General features: G+C 41.6%; 1 protein-coding gene and 1 pseudogene across 8 annotated transcripts in view; both read left to right on the forward strand.

Moving 5' to 3' along the window:
• The window catches only part of ESRRG (estrogen related receptor gamma), a 617,883-nt gene that overhangs the window by 178,926 nt on the left and 417,702 nt on the right, over positions 1–21,255 (forward strand). For 6 of the 8 annotated variants that reach the window (XM_055334262.1, XM_055334264.1, XM_055334263.1 and 3 more), the window contains exon 2: positions 5,846–5,937. The exons of the other annotated variants lie outside the window; for them this stretch is intronic. The gene's annotated coding sequence lies outside the window, so the exon portion shown is untranslated. The remainder of the gene's footprint in view (positions 1–5,845; positions 5,938–21,255) is intronic. 8 annotated transcript variants of the gene reach the window in all.
• On the forward strand, positions 1,865–19,779 carry LOC129515169 (tigger transposable element-derived protein 1-like; annotated as a pseudogene).

Here is a 21,255-nt window from a genome sequence, read left to right on the forward strand (position 1 = left end):
ACACAGAGAGAGAGAAGCAGAGACACTGGCAGAGGGAGAAGCAGCCTCCCAAGGAGGAGCTCGATGTGGTACTTGATCCTGGATCCCAGGATCACGCCCTGAGCCAAAGGGAGATGCTCAACCACTGAGCCACCCTGGCGCCCCAGATCTTTTTTTTTTTTTAAATCCTCTGGCATAGGGAAGGGAATCCAGATGCTACTTCCCCTAACCCCTTGCTATGCAACCATAGTGGAGTAGCACCATTCACATTGGAATCTGTGTGTAAGATGCCTCCTGAAGTTTTTCATCCTACAAATCCTTTTTTTGTAAGACAGACCTCATTTTATGGCACTTCACTTTATTGCACTTTCAGATGCTGTGTTTCTGCAATGCAAAAATCCATGTGAATATATCTGGTAATTTTTAATCCTGGAATTAATTATTATTTTTTTGTCAGTTCAAATTGTCCAGTCTCAATAATTAATTGAATATAGGCAGTTCTTAGTTTACAAATTGGTGGTGTTCCTGTGTATCTCTTAAAACTGGTTGTTTGTAATTCAGAATATTTCCAGACAGGAAAAATTATGTAAGTAGTAGTGATGTTCTTAATCATACTGTAACTGAACTTCAAAACGTTTACAACAGTTTGTTATCTCTTCTTTGGGAAATTATCTGCAGCATTGAATAAGAATCTTTCACCTGGGTTGGTTGTCACCATTTAAAACAGAATTAATCTGGGGAAATGTATATTGCATTTTGTAGTAAGAGGAGATCATTGAGGCAATGGGATCAAATTCCCATCTGTGTTCCCTCACCCAGGACCCCTAAATGGGATAGAACCTGAAATGGAGCCCGAGATGTACATAGCAAAAATATGCAGACACTGGATTTGCAGAAGAGTAGTCAAAGGGCCAGTTTCTAATTCATTCTCCCCCCCACCCCCTACCTCCCATGCATTGCCAAATAACAAGATCCCAGTTGCCCATGGGACAACTAGTTCATGCATCTTGAGTCCTAGAACATCCCCAAATTTCTTAAGGGATTATGGAAGACTCTAAATCCATCTTTTCTCTACTTGCTGCAATTCCTGAACATCTTGCACAGGACCAAAAGGGAGTTTAGTAACTCAGGTAGTAATTCTTCCTTCCTAAGACTCTGAGAGCAGGATGTCACTGTGGGCTGCCTCCTGTGTGATGGGAGGTACCAGATTGCATGATCCTGAGTTGAAGGCCTCTGGTCAGATGTAAGCTCTATGTGTGGGATCAAAAGAATTCATTCTAAAAACTTGTGATCATAATGTGAACATTATTTTGAATTTTCATTAATTTCAGCAATGGGCTTTGACAAGTTGTATAATTTAAATGTTAAACTTGAAACCACAGCCAGGTCAATCATGACCATTGGCAACGTTATGCAGACAGCAACTTCTTATCTGATGAAATCAGCACCCGAAGGAATTTTGATCCTACAACCCCTTCTTTTGTTAAGATATACCTCATTTTATTGCACTTTGCTTTATTGTACTTTCAGATACTGTGTTTTTTACAGATTGAAGGTTTATGGCAACCCTGCATCCAACAAGTCTATTGGCACCATTTTTTCCTCCAACAGCATTTGCTGTATGTCACATTTAGCTAATTCTCACAATATTTCAAACTTTTTTGTCATTATTGTATTTGTTATGCTGATTGACGATAAAGGATCTTTGATATTACTATTGTAATTGTTTTGGGGGCCACAAATTGCACTCATAGAAGACGATGGAGGTTGTGTGTATTTTGACTGCTCCACCAACTGGCAGTGGCCCTTCTCTCTCTCTCCCCTCTGGCCTTCCCGGTCTCTGAGACACAACAATATTGAAATCAGGACAATTAACAAGCCTACAATGGCCTCCGACTGTTGCAATAAAAGGAAGAGTCTCACATCTCTCACTCTACATCAAAAGCTACAAATGATTAAGCTTAGTGAGAAAAGCATGTTGGAAGCTGAGACAGGCCAAAAGCTAATCCTCTTGCTCCAAACAGTTAGCCAAATTGTAATGCAAAGGAAAAGTTCCTAAAGGAAATTAAAGGTGCTACTCTCAATGAATGTATGAATGGTAAGAAGGTGAGATGCCTGTTGCTGATAGGGAGAAAGTTTTAGAGATCTGGCTAAAAGATCAAACCAGCCACATAATTCTTTGAAGCCAAAGCCTAATCCAGAGCAAGGCCCTAACTCTTCAATCCTGCGAAGGCTGGGAGAGGTAAGGAGGCTGCAGAAGAAAAGTATGAAACCAGTGAAGGTTGGTTCATGAGGTTCAAGGAAGGAAGCTGCCCTTTGAACATCAAAGGACAAAGTGAAGCAGCAGATGCTGATGTAGAAGCCACAGCAAGTTATTCAGAAGATCTAACTGTGATAATTTGTGAAGGTGACTACACTAAACAGCAGATTTTTAATGTAGATAAAACAGCTTTCTATCAGGAGAAGATACCATCTAGGACTTTCATAGCTAGAGAGGAGAAGCCAATGCCCCGTTTCACAGATTCGAAGGACAGGCTGACTCTCTTGTTAGGAAGTGATGCAGCTGGTGATTTGCAGTTGGAGCCAATGCTCATTTCCTATTCTGAAAATTCTAGGGCTCTTAAGAATTAGGCCTAGTCTACTATGTCTGTGCTCTGTCAGTGGAACAGTAGAGGCTGGATGACCAGCACATCTTTTTACAATATGGTTTCCTGAATAGTTTAAGCCCACTGTTGTGACCTACTGCTCAGGAAAAAAAGATCCCCTTCAAAATACGAGTGCTCATTGACAATGCAACTGGTCACCCAAGAGCTCTGATGGAGATGTACAAGGTCAATATTGTTTTCATGCCTGCTAACACAACATCCATTCTGCAGCTCATGGATCAGAAGTAATTATGACTTTCGACTCTTATTATTTAACAAATACATCCTATAGATTGAGTGGCTCAGTCCGTTAAGCACCTGACTCTTGATTTTGACTTAGGTCATGATCTCAGAGTTGTGAGACTGAGCCCCGTGTTGGACTCCACACTGAGTGTAGAGCCTGCTTAATATTCTCTCTCCCTCTGCTCCTATCCACCTTCCTACCTTCCCCACTCAGGCTCTCAATCTAAGAAAGAAAGAAAGAAAGAAAGAAAGAAAGAAAGAAAGAAAGAAAGAAAGAAAGAAAGAAAGAAAGAAAGAAAGAAAGAAAGAAAGAGGGAGGGAGGGAGGGAGGGAGGGAGGGAGGGAGGAAGGAAGGAAGGAAGGAAGGAAGGAAGGAAGGAAGGAAGGAAAAGAAAGAAACACATTTTATAAGGCTATAGCTGCCATAAATAATGATTCCTCCTCTGATTGACGTGGCAAAATAAATTGAAACCTTCTGGAAAGGATTCACCATTCTGGATGCCATTAAGCACATTTGTAATTCATGGGAAAAGGTCAAAATGTCAACATTAACAAGTGTTTGGAGGAAGTTGATTCCAACTCTCCTGGATGACTTTGAGGAATTGAAGACTTCAGGGGGAAGAAATGCCTACAGGTGTAGTAGAAGTAGCACGAGAACTAGAATTAGAAGTGGAGCCTGCAGATGGGACTGAATCATGCAACTTCCTGATAAAACTTTAATGGATGACGAGTTGCTTCTTGTGTCCAAGCAAAGAAGATGGTTTCTTGAGATGGAATCTACTCCTGGTGAAGATGCTGAAGATACTGTTAAGACTGTTGCAGTGACAACAAAGGAGTTTGAATATTATATAAGCTTAGTTGATAAAGCGGTGGCGGGCTGTGGGAGGATTGACTCCAATCTTGAAAGAAGTTCTACAGTGGGTGAAACGCTATCAAACAGCATCACATGCCACGGAGAGATCATTCGCGAAAGGAAGCATCAATTGATTCAGTAAACTTCATTGGCTTATTTTAAGTACTCGTCTCATCCTCCCCAGCCTTCAGCAACCAGCACCCTGACCAGTCAGCAGCCATCAACACTGAGGCAAGACCCTCCACCACAAGGAAATCAGGACCTGCTAAAAGCTCAGATGATGGTTAGCGTTTTTGCAATAGGATATGTGCATTGTTTTTTAGACATAATGCTATTGCACACTTACTAGATGACATATCATGTAAACATAATTTTTATATGCACGGGGAAACCGGAAAATCCTTTGACTCCCTTCCTTGCAATTGTTGCTTTATTGCTGTTCTGGAACCCACCTGCAGTATCTCCAAGGGATACCTGTACTTCTTGAGTTGTAAGCTTTCTTTTTTTAAAAAACTAACAACCGAAACTAGTTCTCCTCAGGCTTCTTACCCTGTAGTGTCAGTTGGGTGGGTTCTCTCCTAATGTTTCCTTAGACTTAAAGAAATTACAGCTTTTTAACAGGCCTCCTGTGTTCACAGTCCCAGGAAAAAATAGGGTTGAATTCCCACATTCGAGTCATCTTGCTTTCTTCCCCTCTCATTGAATGTACTGGAAAGATCCTCCTGTTTTTATTTGCAAAACGTTTTTCTTTCCTGATTCTGGACTCTGTCAACTTCCAGGCTCCACTGGAAACCTTGGTGTCGGGGCTACGTAGATCATCAGCTCTTCGGTGTCTGCAAGAACTTATTTACAAATTATCCCTTTTGTCTTCCGGTAATCAAGTCGTTCCTCTTCAGCATTAAAGCAAATGACCGGAGTCTGATTCCAGTTGCTTTTTGTAGTCTGACGGTGTTAGGGCGAAGTTGAAATTGAAACTTGCTTAATTGTCCAACATTTTACTTTTAACTTCGTGCTTTAAAGGAAAAGGCAAAAGCTGTGAGTGTGAAGTGTGTCTTCAGTGATGATTTAGAACCTTCTAATCATTGATTCAGGCGTGTCTTTGGAGTGTTCACTCTTCAGAGTCTACAGCTTCCTCATTTGTGCCTCAAGGGGTGTGAAAGAACGTGGCCCGGGTGCCACCTGATGCATGAGTTTCCACATCCTTTACTTAATAAACAGCACTGGGGTGTGTACCTAAGACATTATTAGAGGCCTTCGGGTTGTCCATTGCTCACAACCTTCTCTTCTCCTTCTCCCTTCCCTGGGCTGCAAGCCCACTGCGAATCCCCCTGGATGTCCAGCGGGTCTCCTGGGTTGCTCTGAAGAGTTTTCTTCTAGAGAGGGGTAAAGATGGGAGAGGGGTTTCAGTTATATCACATGGAATTGCCATGTTTTTATGTCAAGATCAGTAGACTATCGATAGTTTCGTGAGGTTCCACCTAACGGTTTCTCCTGATAAATGTTCTACGTCAAACAGAAGTACATTTTGAAGTGTGCGTTGGCCTACAACCCACTATGGAGTTACTTAAAACAGAAGCTTCAAGTTTTTCCAATCAGGAAACTCATTCTTCCTCCTTACCTGTTTTATTTATTTTTTTTCTGAGAATCACAGAAATAACAGACAAAACCCTCATATTTGGAGAAACTCGTGTATTTTGAGTCTGTTGCGAAATAAGTAGAAAATCCGTTGGTCCCTGTGATAGAATTTTTTTCTGAAAGTTCTAACTGGGAGTTATCATGGAAACTGCTTTGAGACCTTAACCAGAGCGTGCACTATAAATAAGAGAGGAGCAGAAGATTAATAAATCTGATAAAGCTGAGAAAGAAGAAAACTTAAAATAAGAAATGAGGACTGTTCTTTAGTTGGGGCATTAATACGGCCCTGAGTGTGTGTGTGTGTGTGTGTGTGTGTGTGTATGAAAATCAAAGACTTGCTAAAGGCAGGGAGTGTGAAGCCGTAGCTACTAATGTGTGCTTAACTCTATTGCCTGGGAGATTTTATTAAATGCAGCGGCCAAGGAAATTGACCTCACTTTTTTTTTCCTTTTTTGGGTTGGATCCTTGCTCACGTCACATAAATGAATAGAGCTGACAATTTACTGGCTCATCAATGAAACAATATTAAATTATGAAGATGTAAGGAAAAAATCCTTCGCTAACATTGTTGCAGTTTGAAAGGTAAGCTGCCCCCTACAAGAGTAGGAGATATTAATGTTCTTTACCAAACCTATATAACATAAGGCCAGGTGATACACATTATAGGATGAAGTGGCTTCTTGATGGCTTTGATTCACTGTGGTCCTGGCATGTATCTCATTAACAATGTTCATGAAGAGGCTCCCACGTTTCTCTCATTCTTTTAAAATGCAAAAAAAAAAAAAAAAAAAAACATCGTCTTTCATGCTTCTAAAGTGTTTTATTTTATGGAATATTCTGACAAATTTGACTTTACTGAGGATGTGTTGCAGGGACCCTGGGGTTTCCTTTTGAAAAGAACCTGTTTTTATTGATTCACTATATTGGCCATTAAGCCATGGCTTTCAGGGTTAGACTGTTTCTGAATTCTTGTCTTTGGGGCTGCACAAGAAGTAAAATACTGTTTTACTTTATATCTTGTCCTGTGCTTGAGATAGGAAGCCTTCTCTTCTTAATTCTGTCTTCTGTGAACTTACTAGAAAAACTTGGTATGCCATCTATTACCAACTGAATACCTAGTACTTTCAAGTGTGCCTAGATGTTAAGTGTTTTTCACTTTATTTTTGAAGGAAAATCGTCCTACTGTTCTTGGTTACCATCAGTTATTCAGTTGGTCAACCAGACCCAGGTCCGTCTCATGCATTTGTGAGCCCGGTTATAATGACAATCCGATAGGATCAGAATATGGAGGTTCTTTTTGGTGGAACCGTCCCTGCTTCCATCTGACTCCCAGATTTGTTCACAATTCAGGAAAGGTGACCCCCCACACACACCCCATGGTCAGCTCTTCCAAGGTCATACCAATGATTTACCTGTTACCCCCCAGTCCCACCTGCAGAGGCTGGTGCAGAGTAGGTGTGCAGGAAATCTGTGCACGCTCCCTGCCGGTGATGCCCACCCCCCCAACTCAGTACTGAACCCTCTGCAGTAAGTCAGATTTTCTGAGCAGCATTCAGCAGATTTTTGCTTCAATGTGGAAAATGGCACTTTAGAAGTCGAATTACCTTTTTCATGGCACCCAAGTTGCTTAATTTGCAAATTGAGAATAATTTAGGCAATGGGAGAATATGTTTCCATGTGTGAAGTGGATTGAAATGAGTTTTGTGTTCTCTGCTCCTTCAGCTCAAACTATCAAAAAATGGAGATCTGGCCAAAAATCATTCAGTTATATGATTCCGGGATATCATCTGTTGTTTTGCGTGGCATCAGTTTAGCTTTAATTATTGGTGATACTTAAAATCCGTGCTTCTGATAAACTGCGAGTGTGCCCTGCTTTAAGGAACCGGAATGGGCTTCAGATTTATCCTTATGGTGCCTTTGCATGAAGGGACAGTTATTTGCGCTCTAAAAATACCTTGGCTTTATAAAATAATTTATCACAAGATTCCTTTAAATAACCAGCTCTCTTAGAGCATTCAAAATATGATTTGATTTGAAAAATCAATGTCCACTCAACTTTTCAAGAACACATCTGCTTTGTAATGTGAGGCAGGTGAAGGGAGAAAAACCAGGCAAGAAGGAATGAGGATCTTAAGTGAGCTGAATAGGAATTAATTTTAATTTAGAAAAGAATTTACTTTTCTAGAGTTTCCCGGGGAAAACACCTTCACCTTTATCACCTCCAAAGTACATAAAAGGGGGAAAAAAAAAAGCAGGCCAATTTGAGTTTGGAGAAGATAAATCTATTTCTCTGGTGGGTCACATTCTGCATTATGCATGTGCGTAAAAGTGAGGTTTGCTTTGATCCTGACTATTAAAAGTTTATTTTTAAACTCAGACTGGGCAGGGATCCAGCGATGCTCTTTCCCCCTGCAGCACATCCTGGTTTCAGGTCCTCAGCCCGGCGGAATGGAACTAAGCAGCAGGAAGTAGTTGAAAAGTGTGGAGACTTGATGAGTGTTGAGGGTTTTTTCCCCCCTTCTTCCCCTCCATTTTTGAAATTCAAATTGAATGCAATTTTCAGCTCATTTGAGCCAGAATATACTGTTGCTGAGCTTCAGTGGCTCTTAAATTCAAACTCACAGGAGAAAACAGATATCATTTGTCACAGAGGGTGGGAGAGAGAGAACACTCCCCTCATTTTATTCATGGGAGGCAGAGTTCTAGTAACTAATTCAGACCTTTCTGACTAATCGACTAATCATTCACCAGCAAACTTATCAACTAATCAATGAAACCTTTAAGACACTCATCTTCGGAAGTTGGGAGCAATTTCCCCCTCCCTTTAAAACAAAGTCATTGTTCAAGTCTATTTTTGTATTGTTGGGATCTTAATACCTTTTTTTGCAAACTGAGACAGACTATCATGGCAATCTTTTTCCTGCCCTTCCTGACAATTTTATGGTTTCCATCTTTAATGTCTTTGTCAATGCTCTTTATTTATGACAGAGGATTAGCAGAAAGCCTACTGCTGGCTGAGTGAGGCCAAAAATTTTGAGTTTTTTTTCCTTCACCAAATGGACTGCCTGAAAAAGAGTCTTCTTTCTTGGGGCAAATGTAAATACCAATTAAAAGAGGAAGACCCACTCGTGCAGTCCTTGAGTTTGCAAGTGTGTCTTATCTTCAGGGTGGCTTCTTCAGCATGGCTTGAGAATGCCTCTCAGGAAACTTCTGCCACTGGATATGTGCCCGGGAAATGCAAATGATTTGAACAAATGATAATCTGAAATCCCTGCTCTAATTTCAGAAAGGATGTGATGTTGCAATTCTGATCCTGAAATATAGGTTTTATGCCTTACCGCTGGTGCTTATCTTTGACTGTTTTAATGTAATCCAAAATTTCCATGGGAACATGAAGTCCATTAGCCTTCTCTCCTCCTCTTCCTCCTCCTCCTCCTTCTTCTTCTTTTTCTTCTTCTTCTTCTTCTTCTTCTTCTTCTTCTTCTTCTTCTTCTTCTCCTCCTCCTCCTCCTCCTCCTCCTCCTCCTCCTCCTCCTCCTCCTCCTTCTTCTTCCTTCTTCTTTCTGTCAAGGTCTGTGAGAGACAATTATGATGTTATTTCAAAGTGAGTAGGAGAAAAACAATGCTCCCTAAATATTATCTCTAATGAAATTAGCTCCTACCCATCACATTTGGAGTTTAAAAATGCTCTGCAATGAGTATATGATCAAGCCATATATATTTGTGCTTATGTGTGTATGTGTCTACGTGTCTCCAAGGTGTCCAAGAATGTGACAGCAGGAATTTCTAAATAGTCATTTTCACATTAATAAAGGCGTCAATGACTTTATCCTCTGTGTGGTAATGTGCTTGTGCATTCGGCCCCTGGTAGCAGACATTTATCTCATTGCTTTTATAAAAAGGAATACCCTAACTTGTTAACCTGTCTTCTCGCTATTATACCTTAAGACCATATTGTTATTTCTTTGACTTCAGTATAAGAAGCCAAAAACCTACCTTGACAAGGAATCCACATTTTAGTTAATTACTAAGGTAGTTAATAGAATTTTAATTTTTCTTCTAAAATATCAGATTGCTTCAATATGCAAGTAATTACCGACTGCTTACTATATGCTAGACATCCATTGTACTAAGATTTATAACATATAGAATAGTGGCTTTCTAAATCCAAGTGAGGTAGACATAGAAGATGAAGTATCAGCATCAGCTAGGCAGAGAAGGTAAAGCTTGAGAAGCCCCCAGGTTCTCAAATGATTCTCAAAGATGCAGTCCTTCTCCTTGTCCCCAGGTGGTAGCCACTGGTCTGAAACAAATATGATTTAACTTGAAGGTGGGAGAAAGGATGATACACAAAAATCAGTGAAAAGGATAAGAAATATGCATTTTTAGGTGCTAAATGTATCCTATTCCTCAAACAATGCTTACATCACTGGGTAGGGGAAGGCAAGTGGGGTGCTGTCATCCTGCATTGTAAAGTGGGTAGGGCCAGGGGTCAGTGGAAGAAAAGGGGGAGAGCCAGTTCAGGAGGGAGGAGAAGGCTGGAGTAGAAGGGAGAACATTTGAAGCAGGGGCTCAGAGGTGTGCTGGAGCTTAACTCACACCCTGAGGGCCAATTGTTAAATTTCTAGAAATTTCATGAGCCAGCTTTTATGACATATTATTAAAAATTAAATTACATAAATTTACAAAAATTAAATTATATAATCTTATATGATTATTAATATGTATAATATGTAATTATATATTAATTATATATGTATAGTTATAATTAATTATATATCATAATTATATAATATATAATTATAATATATAATTATTCTTATATAATAAATCAACTATACTAAAAACAAATGTAACCAATACTGAAAATCATCACTTCCTAATTATTTCCCCTCATGCATTGCCATCACCTCTGCTCTTGAGATGTGCGCATCGTATCTGCATGGTAGAAATATGTGCTGCTGTGACATGTTGCCCATCTCTTCCCAACTGCACATTCCCTGATGCCGTGTTGGTAGCATGGGTGGATGCGTTAAGCATCTGCCTTTGGCTCAGGTTATGATCTTGGCGTCCTGGGATCCAGCCCCATGTCAGGTTCTCTGTTCGGCAGAGTCTACTTCTCCCTCTCCCTCTCTCTGTGTGTTCTCCCTCTCCCCTGCCACCCTCTCTGACTCTCAAAGAAAATAAATTAAAAACAAATAAAATGGGGAGACTGGGTACAGAGAAGTGAAGAGTCTGGCCAAGGAAAGGAGTGTGATTCAAATGCAGGCAGTTGCACCTAGAAGTTCACTCTGTTTGCTGCTGTTCAGTGCAAAAATGACAAACCACAGTGACCCGCCACCTGGAGCATTTCTGAGAAACTGAACTAATAGTATCATTTAGGAGCGAGAAGGGCACTCCTTCAGTTGTAGATAATTAACATTTTGGATGTGGGGAATCTAAGTGACGAGGCCCTCCTAGCAAATCAGCTTAGAGAAGGAACACAAGCCCAAAATAGAGAAAACCCCTGCGCGTAGATGTGAGAAAATATTCATCATCACAGGGATTAAGCATAGAAAGAAAAGCTTTAGGGAAAAAGTAAGTGTTAGGAAGAAGAACAACGAAAAGAAACCGTGATGGAGAGAATGAACGATTGGAAAGGGAAGAGAAATATGGGAGGACATAACGTACAGTGTCATGATGATAAGGTAGGAAGAGTTTGTGGAAAGCGTTGATAATTAACAACACCAAGGGCTTCGGTGAAATTTTAAAATGGTAACCATATAACTTCTCATCCCAGTTGATCACTTGCAGAGTGAAGGGGGTGCTATCAATAATTGGGCCAGGGAACAAACATAGCACGTGAACGGTGATGTATGGTCGCACTAGATTTGCAAATGGATGAAATTGGTAGATTTCTAAGAATTCATGATCATCTGGAAACGATTTCCCTTTAACCAACATTTGCTGAGCATCTCCTGTGAGGAATGCTAAGTGCTGAAGATAAAGGTACATATGGCAGAGTTTAAAACAAAATATTCTGTTGGGGGAAAACAGAAAATTAGTGGATGAAGCATAACTTTCCTTTGCCACACACACCCAGAAGTAGTCACCATTCACAGTGTATTAAGAGCTTTTTCTACATATTCCTATGGTTATAGAGATATCTATCTAACTAGTTTTGTTTACAGCTAAACAATGCAACATGCCACATATCAGCCTGCAATTTACTGGTTAAACATATACACATCTTTTCAGGTGAGTAAATATTTAGTATCCTCTTAAATGGACATATTATATTTACCTATTTCCTTACTGATGGACATTTAACCTTTTTTTTTTTCTTGTGTTCTTATTTCTGTGTTCTTATTTATGTAGGAGGGATATCTGGAGTGGGATTGCTGAGCCAAAGTAATTTTACAATAAACCATCAGTGGATTGTTTAAAAATTATGTAAAATAGGACTTTTACCAACCTTGTATGAACGCTCATTTCCTAGTTAGCCATCGTTGTATCAGCCTCACATTATTATTGGGAAGTGTCTATTACGGTTATTAGAATTTGCATTTTAAAAATTATTAAGGGAGGGGATCCCTGGGTGGCTGAGTGGTTTAATGCCCGCCTTTGGCCCAGGACGCGATCCTGGAGTCCCGGGATCGAGTCCCACATCGGGCTCTCAGCATGGAGCCTGCTTCTCCCTCCTCCTGTGTCTCTGCCTCTCTCTCTCTCTCTCTCTCTCTTCTCTCTCTCTCTCGAATAAATAAATAAATAAATAAATAATTTTAAAAAATATTAAGGAAGCTGAGCATCTTAATTTTTCTTGGTCATTTGTATCTTTTTTAAGTGAATTTGCCTTTTCTTATTCTCTTGTCAGTTTTTTCTGTTGAAATAGCCATCATTTTCCTTACCCTTTTTTTTTTCATTTTCCTTACTTGTTGAAACTTCTTGCACACTAGAACATTAACCCCCTTTCTCCTCATTGTTGCAAAAATCTTTCCCATTTTATTTTTTAACTTTTCATTTTGCCTTTGATTATTGTCACAGAGAAGTGTTTGGATATTTTGTTTTGTTTTGTTTTATTTTTTGCAGCTTCACATTTTTCTGTCTGGTTTAGATTGATCCTTCTCCCTCAAAAGAAAGAAAAACAATACTTATTTTATTCTAAGACTTTTATTTATATATATATATATTCATAAAGATTTTATTTATTTATTCATGAGAGACACAGAGAGGCAGAGACATAGGCAGAGGGGAAAAACAGGTTTCCTATGGAGAGCCCAATGCAGGACTCGATCCCAGAACACTGGAGTCATGGCCTGAACCAAAGGCAGATGCTCAACCACTGAGCCACCCAGGTGCCTATTCTAAATATTTTATATATTTTTTCAGCATAATACTTGATTCCCATAGCCCACAGACTAGTCGTGAAGATAATTGCAGAGTGAGTATTTCCATTTCATCTGGTTAGAGCTCTGACTACAGGGTACCTGCAGAGCCATGAGAACCCCAAGGAGGGCACTTGGGTCAGTTGGGTGGAGGGGAAAGTGGGGTGCAGCTGGGCTTCCTGGTGAGTTGATATATGAGCTTAACCTTTAAAGCTGAGATAGTTAGGGTTTCCAGCTGAAAGAAATGGCAAGTTAAGGAGACCTGGAAACTTTGGGATGTCAGTATGTTTTAAACGACAGGGAAAGAAGGGCCATGTGGTTTCATGGGGTGGGTCAAGGGATAGCATTTTTAATATCAAGGGAGAGGTATTTTTTTTCTGAATTTTTCAAAATTTCCACAAAGAGTAGGTATTCCTTTGTCAGTAGAAAAAGTTAATTTTACACTGAAGAAAAAATGAACCTCTGAGCATGGAATTGAAGTAGCTAAATCATAAGGCTTAGTAAGGGTAAGAAACACCTTGACCTGCAAGATTAGGGATGGGACACAGGACAGGGATCAGTGTTAGAGGATTGGAAGGAATGTGCATGTCATCTTTAATATCCATGTGCCTTCCTCCAGTCACCCTGGGGCCAGATGGTGACAGGTACCTCCTAACTGAACCTGCCCTTCAGCCTTTCAACTTTCAAGCTTTACTGGGGGCCACTCAAGAATAATACCCCATTATCTATAACGAGGTCTTTCTGACTACCTTGGCAGTGAAATCTCTACAGCATTATCTCATCACACACTTCTAGTTTTCACTCACCATCATGTTCTTCTGCTCTTCACTTTAAAACGCACAACTGGTATGGGACCTCATATGTTTAAACTTATGTGCATGAGGGACCCCTCCACAAATCTTTGTCAGACCAACTCAAATCCACTTATCCTTCAAGACAAGCTTATACACCATCTCTTTTCTGCAGCCTTCCCTGACTTCTTCAGCTGGAAGAAACCGAGGTGTTGAAATGTTCCCTTTGGTACCACTTACGATTTGTCCTAAGGCAACAAAATGTAATAGTGATATTTTAGAGTGATAGAGAGTGATCCATGGTATAATGACACATATAGTGATGTATAATATATATTCTAGTTACATATTCATCCTAAAACAGCAAAGTATATAGTGATCATGTTCCTGACTAGGGTGAAATTTCTAGAAGGGCAAGAACCATGTTCTACTTCTTGCTTCTTGGCCATATTCCACTTTAATACAGAGAATTCCCATCTTCCCTAAAAAAAAAAAAAAAAAAAAAAAAAAAAAAAAAAAAGGTTGGAAGGCCAAGCTCATTTGTGGAAACAGACTCATGGACAGCCAAGGCAAGAGAAGGTGAGGGATGAGAGTACTCACAAAATAAGCAGTTAGAATACAGAGTCATTCCCTTAAGAGCTTGAGGAGAGCATAAATCTAAACAAACCCCAGAAGGAAGTGAGCCTGAGAAAGCACTGAGCATGAATAAGTGGATCACCTGGTACTCAACGGTGGAGGGCCCAGATGCAGTTAGACAGGATGAATTGGAAATGAGCCACATTCACATGTTCCTTAGCGTTTGGTGGCCAAAGAACAATATAGATGCAGAAGAGACCTGAGAATATCTGAAGCAGAAATAAAGTAAGAAGAAAGATGGCAAGAGAAGAAGAAGGATATTTGTGAAGAGGGAGAGTGAGTCAGAGAAAGGTTCTTCAGAGGGGATGTGAGTCAGAGAGGAAGATTACATAATCGACTTGGCAGGATGTCTGCAAAGTGAGGACAGTGGTGAGGACGTCAATCCTGGATCTAGACAGGAGAGAGATCCAGAGAAGCCATGAGGGGCCTAATAATTGGGATGAGGTAACAATGACATGGTGTGGGTGGGGGTGAGGTGTTTTGGGGTGAGGGGAATCAGGCACGGTTTCTGTGAAGACAGGGAGGATAGAGGCCTAACAGGCGAGACAGTTGTGTTTGGCAAGGGATCACACTTAGCATCTTTGCAGTTGAATGGCATCGTACACCGGGAAGGGACTGGGGAGGTCTGGTTCAATACTCTCATTTGGCATTTAGGGAAAGAGTATGAAGTGTTTAATGTCACCCCTTGGCAGGCCTCATCACATGCTTCTCTGCTCTCCCTCTACCCCAGTCAAGTGAAACCGCTTTACTTTCCCACACCTGGCGTTCTTTCTCATTCATACCTGCACTTCTCAGTCTGGAATGTTCTTTTCTATACAATCTTTGTTATTTGCCTCACTCCTATTCACATTCTGGGTCTGTGCTGAAAAACATTTATTTAAAGCATCCTCCCCTCAGGAAGGACAAATCCCAAGCATTTGTCTCCTATTTCTAAACGTAAAGGGGACAGACATATAGTTGCTTCTTGACTGTTGCTTTTCTAGATTGGAAATTCTTTTTTGTTGTTTTAATTTATTTTTTACTTTTAATATTTTTTTGAAGAGAGAGTGTGTGAACAAATGAATGAGGAGGGATAGAGGGAGAGGGAAAGAGAGAGAGAATCTTAAGCAAGCTCCACACCCAGCATGGAGCCCGAGATGAGCTGAGTCTCACAACCCTGAGATCATGACCTGAGCTGAAACCAAGAGTTGGATGCTTAACCAACTGAGCCACCAAGGTACCCCCTGGAAATTCTATTTGGCCCCATCTTTGAGCACTATACTGGTCCTAGTGGTTGCCTAGGAAATAACTCTTGTCAGAAAGAAGGGAGGAAGGAAGGAAGGAAGGAAGGAAGGAAGAAAGGAAGGAAGGAAGGAAGGAAGGAAGGAAGGAAGGAAGGAAGGAAGGAAGGGATGGAAGGGAGCAAGGGAGGTACATTTTGAAGTTTTACTCCCAATTGTTGACAGAGCCTGCCATGCTTTTTCTAAAACTAAGCACAGTCAGGCTTGATGTAGGTGTGGCTTGAGCATTCATATACAGATTGGGGTGGTTGGGTTTTTATTTCCCTAGCATTTTAACCATTGCTAAGTGTATGTTTCAGTAGCATTAAGTGCATACATGTTGTTTTGTAGCCACCCATCCTCACCACCACCCATCTCTAGAACCTTTTCGTTACCTCAGACAGAAACTCTGCACCCATTAAATAGTGATTCCTCTCCCCTGTCCCTCCAGCCTCTAGCATCCACCATGCTACTTTCTGACTGTGAAGTTTGATTATTGAAGGTACCTCATAAATGGAGTCATACACTTTGTCCTTTTGAGTCTGGCTTATTCAGCATAATGTGTTCAAAGTCCATGTTGTAGCATATATCAGAATGTTCCCTCTTGCTAAAGCGAATAATAGTCCATTGGATATATATTTCACATCTTGTTTTCCCATTCATGAGTCTATGGATATGGGGTGGAGGGACTGTTTTTACAGGAGGCCAGTATTTTAAGTCCTTAGATATAAAATCTGTTCGTGTAATCAAGTACCTGGTGCTGGTTGGAGGTGCCAAGGCTGGTAGATTCAAACAGCGAAGAAAGAGTATAGATTGAGGAATCATCCATGTGCATGGCAAAGTCAACAAAAATGTCCAAGCACATGGAGGCTAGATAGGAGGGAGAAGAAATGCTTCAACTGGGCGCCAGCAGCCCTGGGGTGAAGACGGTAATGAAGATGCATGCCATGAATTTCACATGGTAGTAAATTTTTTTTCTAGTAAATGGTAGTAAATCTTGGTAGAAAATCTTGAGAAGTGGTTGGACTTTGAGTCCAACCCTCAAATGAGACATCATCTAGTAGACAGAGGGGAGAGCTGGATGGAAGATGAAGGGGAGTTTGTCTCTACAAGGCACTGGGGAAGATGCGATGGCAAAGGAAGAACCAGTGAAGTCTCCATTCAAAGCCACTCTACCATTTTCACACCGGAAGAGCCCTCAGTGCTATGGGATCAATGAATAATCTATCCTAGAGTCCATTGCAATCCAAAGAATTGGACTAGCTTGGGCCCTTTTCTTCTCCTTGACTTTTCAGTAGTTAGGAAATAATTATTCATACTCGTTCCATCAAAGTCCCTTACTTGCCTGAGTTCTTCCTCGGTGAAAGATTGGAACTGGATTCAACTCTTTTCCCTCAACGACTTCTCAGTTACAGTTTCCCTAAGCCTTGAATGACCTTTGAGTTGTCTGCCCCGTGTTCTCCTGGGTTAAAGAATAGTCAGATTTTTGTCTCATCCTGTTCGAAGCTAGTGTTCTTAACGGTCCGGGAACTCCATTCGGTCGTGCCACCGTCCAGTGTGGCACTGGTCCTGCCCTGGTGAGGACGAGTGCCATGATTTCTGCAAGCAGCTTGATGAGGGGGGCTCGTTAGGGGCCAAACTCATCAAGCTCAACCTCTCAGCCTAGAGGCAGAGCAAGTCACTTTCCAAGAGACTGCTGGTCCTGCGATTATGTTGCCTTTTTGGAGGTGGTTTTATTTTATTTATTTATTTTTTTTATTTCTCCTTCTGAAGTCCAGCTCGTTGGCCCATTTCAAGTGGCTTCTGATCTTTAACTGCTGCTCCTCAGCCCCTTGACTCCATCCTTGGGGAGGCTTTCATTGGTCACTTTGCAGAGTCCCCTCAGGCCAAGAAAGCCTCCCTCACTTTGTTTCTACTTAACCCTTGCCCTTCCTGGTGGTGAGGGGCCATCTCTGGGCCGCCTCCCTTGTAGTCTGTTATTATTTGCAGGTGATTAGCAGGTGGCTTCTAAGCAGAAAGGAACATTGCCCCAGGCTCCTCTCTCCCATAGGCTCTTGCCATTTTGCTACAAAAGAGAAAAATCGAGCCTTTGAACAGTGTATATATACTATTCATGTCCTCAGGAAGAGAGGAATGTCTATAAAATTTCAGGGACAGTATTAGATTTTACTCAGTTATCAGAGGGCTGAACTATTGGGTTATGGTGCGGATTGCTTTTGGAATTAAAAAGAAGCAGTTGCCCTAGCTAGGTGTCGGGTCTTTTAGTAAGAGCTTATTTGAGAATTTCTCTCTAGACACTAATCCCCCAACAAGTTGTATTCCAGTGAGACAGAGTGTCCATGAGATCTAGTAATTGGGGCTGTGTTGAGCTATTCTTCTTGCTGGGGGAGCCAGCCTGGTGACAGCACGCCGTGTTCAGCATTCCACTTGCACGCCGGCTACTCATTTGACCACATGAAAGCTCTCTTCCCTACCTCAGTCCTCCAGGCTTTTTTGTCACCGACTCTGCTACCTCAGATCTCCCAGGGGAAATATTATATGCTTCTTTCAACATCTTGAGCTACTGTCCATGGCATTAAGTGAAACATTTTATATATATATATATATATATATATATATATATATATATATATATATTCCCCCCCCCCCCCGAACCATTGCTGCAAATGCTGTGTCCTGCTAGGCTCTTCCCTCCCAAAAGGAGCCAGTTCATTCACCTGAGTTTTAAATTGCCAGTTTGTCTCCTATTGCTTTTTAGTTGAAAAATAAAATTTAAAGCCCATCAGAACTTCTTGTCCTCCTCTCCTGTGCAGAATAAACATGACCAAAGCACTCGATTTTTGGATTCGGGGTGTGCGGGAACCACATGAACATACATGGGTCCAGTGCTGTTCTGTGGATGTTCTCAGTTTTGCTGGGCAGAGGCTGGTTGCGTCAAAGTCGCTGGTCGCGTAGCAGAGTAGGCCAGAAAGCAATTCCTCGGGTTCTCGGACTCTGGATTTAATTCTTTACGCATATCCGAAGGTACAGCGTGTCCCTCAGAGCACCTGGCCAGTTCCATCCGTTTCGGTGTGTCCCAGATGTGCCCAGACCTGCTGGGCAGGAGCCTGGCATTCTGTATTTTCACAAGTGCCCCAGGTGCCCCTTTGGGTCCAACAACGCTGGGAAACACTGATCCATTCATTCCTGGGTTTTGCTTGCCAAGCTGTACCGGATCTTGGGGTTGTCCGAGAGGGCGTGGAGTTGTTTATGTGGCCTTTTTCTCTTGCTTGGCTCAGAATCTTTTGTCCCAAGGAGATCATGAACATTGAACAGCAGGCCCATTTTAAACAAACCAGGAAAAGAGGGAGCCTGCTTAAAAAAAAAAAAAAGAAAGAAAGAAAGAAAAAGAAAAAAACACAACAACCACATACACACACACACACACACACACACACACACACACACACAGAAACACACAAAAAACCCATAACCCAAAACACAAACCGAGGGGTGTGTTCTCTTTTATTTGAGAATAACCTCAGGAGGTATAAAGTTGAAATAGTCCTCAGGGCCACTGCTGCTGTCTTGCTGGTCTCAACATGTTTTATATGACAACAGTAATAAAGGCTGTTTCGCCATCCTGTTTAAATCACAAAACCAAGTGGATTCTTTGTTTCCCTGCATGAGAACTGCATGTGGTTCCTATTCCCTGATAAGGTGGCTCAGAAGAGTGACCTGTTGCGATGACCTGGAAATCTTCTCGAGTATAATCCTCTAGATAGTGGTAGATGATAGAGAAGAAAATCAGGAAGCTTTGACATGTGCTGGGGAGCTGCTGGATGTAAATACACATAAGGAAGACGGTGCACTTTTATTATCTATTGAATAAGGCAGGCTGGGGACTGAGGGACGATGGAACACAGTATCTTGGGTACATAATTGAGTTTCACATTTTCTCACCTTACCTGGTGCTGCTCTGCTGTTTGCCCCAGTCACATCTCTGCCCTGCCATCAGTACACCCAGGCTGGGGCCACAAACTGTAGCGACAACAAAAAAAAGCCACGACATTAGCCTTTCGTGTATTTGCCGCACTCTTTGGATTGCCATGGCAACAATAGTTTTAATTATGGAGAGGCACAACGATAACTTGTATATCAGATGTGGCTCACTTTTCCCTGTGGACAAAACTCTGATTTGAGAGCGGCTTTGTATGTGGATTTTCCTTCTAGGCTGGATTTTATTATCTGCTCTAACAGACAGCTCTTTCGCACCATGGAATGAACCAGAGAAAGCTGAAGGACCACTGGCTGAAGGGGCTGCTGGACAGAGGCCCTGGTGGAGACGACTGGACCCTTTTGTCTCAGAGGCAGCCCGGTGCGCTCATCCCCTAGGAATTTCAGAACCAAGCAAGCCATTGCTCTCAAGGGCTGCTCTTGGCTTCCCCTGTTGACCAGTGGAAAACCATGCGTTAGGACAGAGACTTGCATGAAGTACCATCTGGTAGTCATCCTTGACAACCTTCAGGATTATGCTGGGGGTGGGGGGCTGCTCACAGGTAGTTCCATTGCAGTAGCAGGCATGGGAATGCAGAAATCACAGCAGCTCTCCAATCAGAGCTGTGGGGGGGAAAGGCAGGAGAGAGCACATCTTCCTGTGCATGTGCCCCCTCCTACCCCCAGCCCCTCTTTGTTTCTGGATCTGCTTGCCCATCCTTTGAATTTCTTCACAGGCTTGAAGAGATACCACACCACATCTAAATATTTCTGGGCTTCCTCATTCTGAAAGCTCTTGCAAAGCTAAATAATCTTCCCCTTAGGTAAACATAAATCATTGTCTACCTTCTTTGCTCCTTGAGTAGACCTTTTGATACATTCATTAATTATGGCCGCTGCCTGGTGGCACAGCGATGGCTGAGTCACTGCTGTGAGCATCTTTCCTGGAACGCCCCCATTTGTGACACCGAGCCCTAAAATCCCATTTGGTGTTAAAGAGGCCATTCTTTGCGATGGACAGCTGGATGGGAGCGAGTAGCAGCAACATGCCTGCAAAAGGCAGCAGTGTGGTCTCAGGAGTGAGGGTAGGAGAGGGAGGACACAGGGGACATTGATGGAATGATGTTGTCCTTACACAGGGTGCAGCTGTTTCGAATCTCTGGCAACCCCGGAATAAGACCTTGATCCTCTGCTCTGTAGATCTGCAGCCTCCATCAGTAGGGCCAGTTCATCACAATCCTGGCTTTGGAAGGCCAGAATGCCCATGCAGAACTGTTTAGAAATAGTCACCATGGTTCTGCTTTCTGATCCTTTCCCACATTATTAAAAAAAAAAAAAAAGAAGAAGGTCCTGATTTTTGGTAAATCTTGCTTAACTAATGACACAGTCTCTGTTTGTTTTGCTTCCACATTCGGGAAGCTTTGGGGCTATGATTTTGATTTTGGAGTTTAGGCATGTTAATTAAGCCTTTGTTTGAAAGCAGAGGGGTTCTGTTTCTTGTTTGTTAGTTTAATAAGATTTTGTGTTAAGAATGGCACTGAGAATCTGTCAGAATTAGCTTGGCTGCATATGTGTAGCTCAGTGCTTTGAGACTCTTGAAATGTCTGTTTTTAGGACATCAGCAGGGGGCTAATGAAAAGGCTTTGTTGATTTTAACGAATTGCGAGCCACTGTAGCCAAAATAAATATAATCTGCTTTTTGGATTAGTTGTCACAGATGATTTTACCTACTAACAGTGATTAAGGAACCCGAGTGGACCAGAAACATAGCAGCTCTCCAGTGACTCCTGCTAAAATAGCAATAAACAGAAGTAAATAAAGACTTAGGGCATTAGTTATCTTTAATAAACAGTGACACCAAATATACTGTGTGCA

Source organism: Nyctereutes procyonoides, unplaced genomic scaffold (genome assembly GCF_905146905.1).
Source record: "Nyctereutes procyonoides isolate TBG_1078 unplaced genomic scaffold, NYPRO_anot_genome, whole genome shotgun sequence".
Taxonomy (NCBI): Eukaryota; Metazoa; Chordata; class Mammalia; order Carnivora; family Canidae; genus Nyctereutes; species Nyctereutes procyonoides.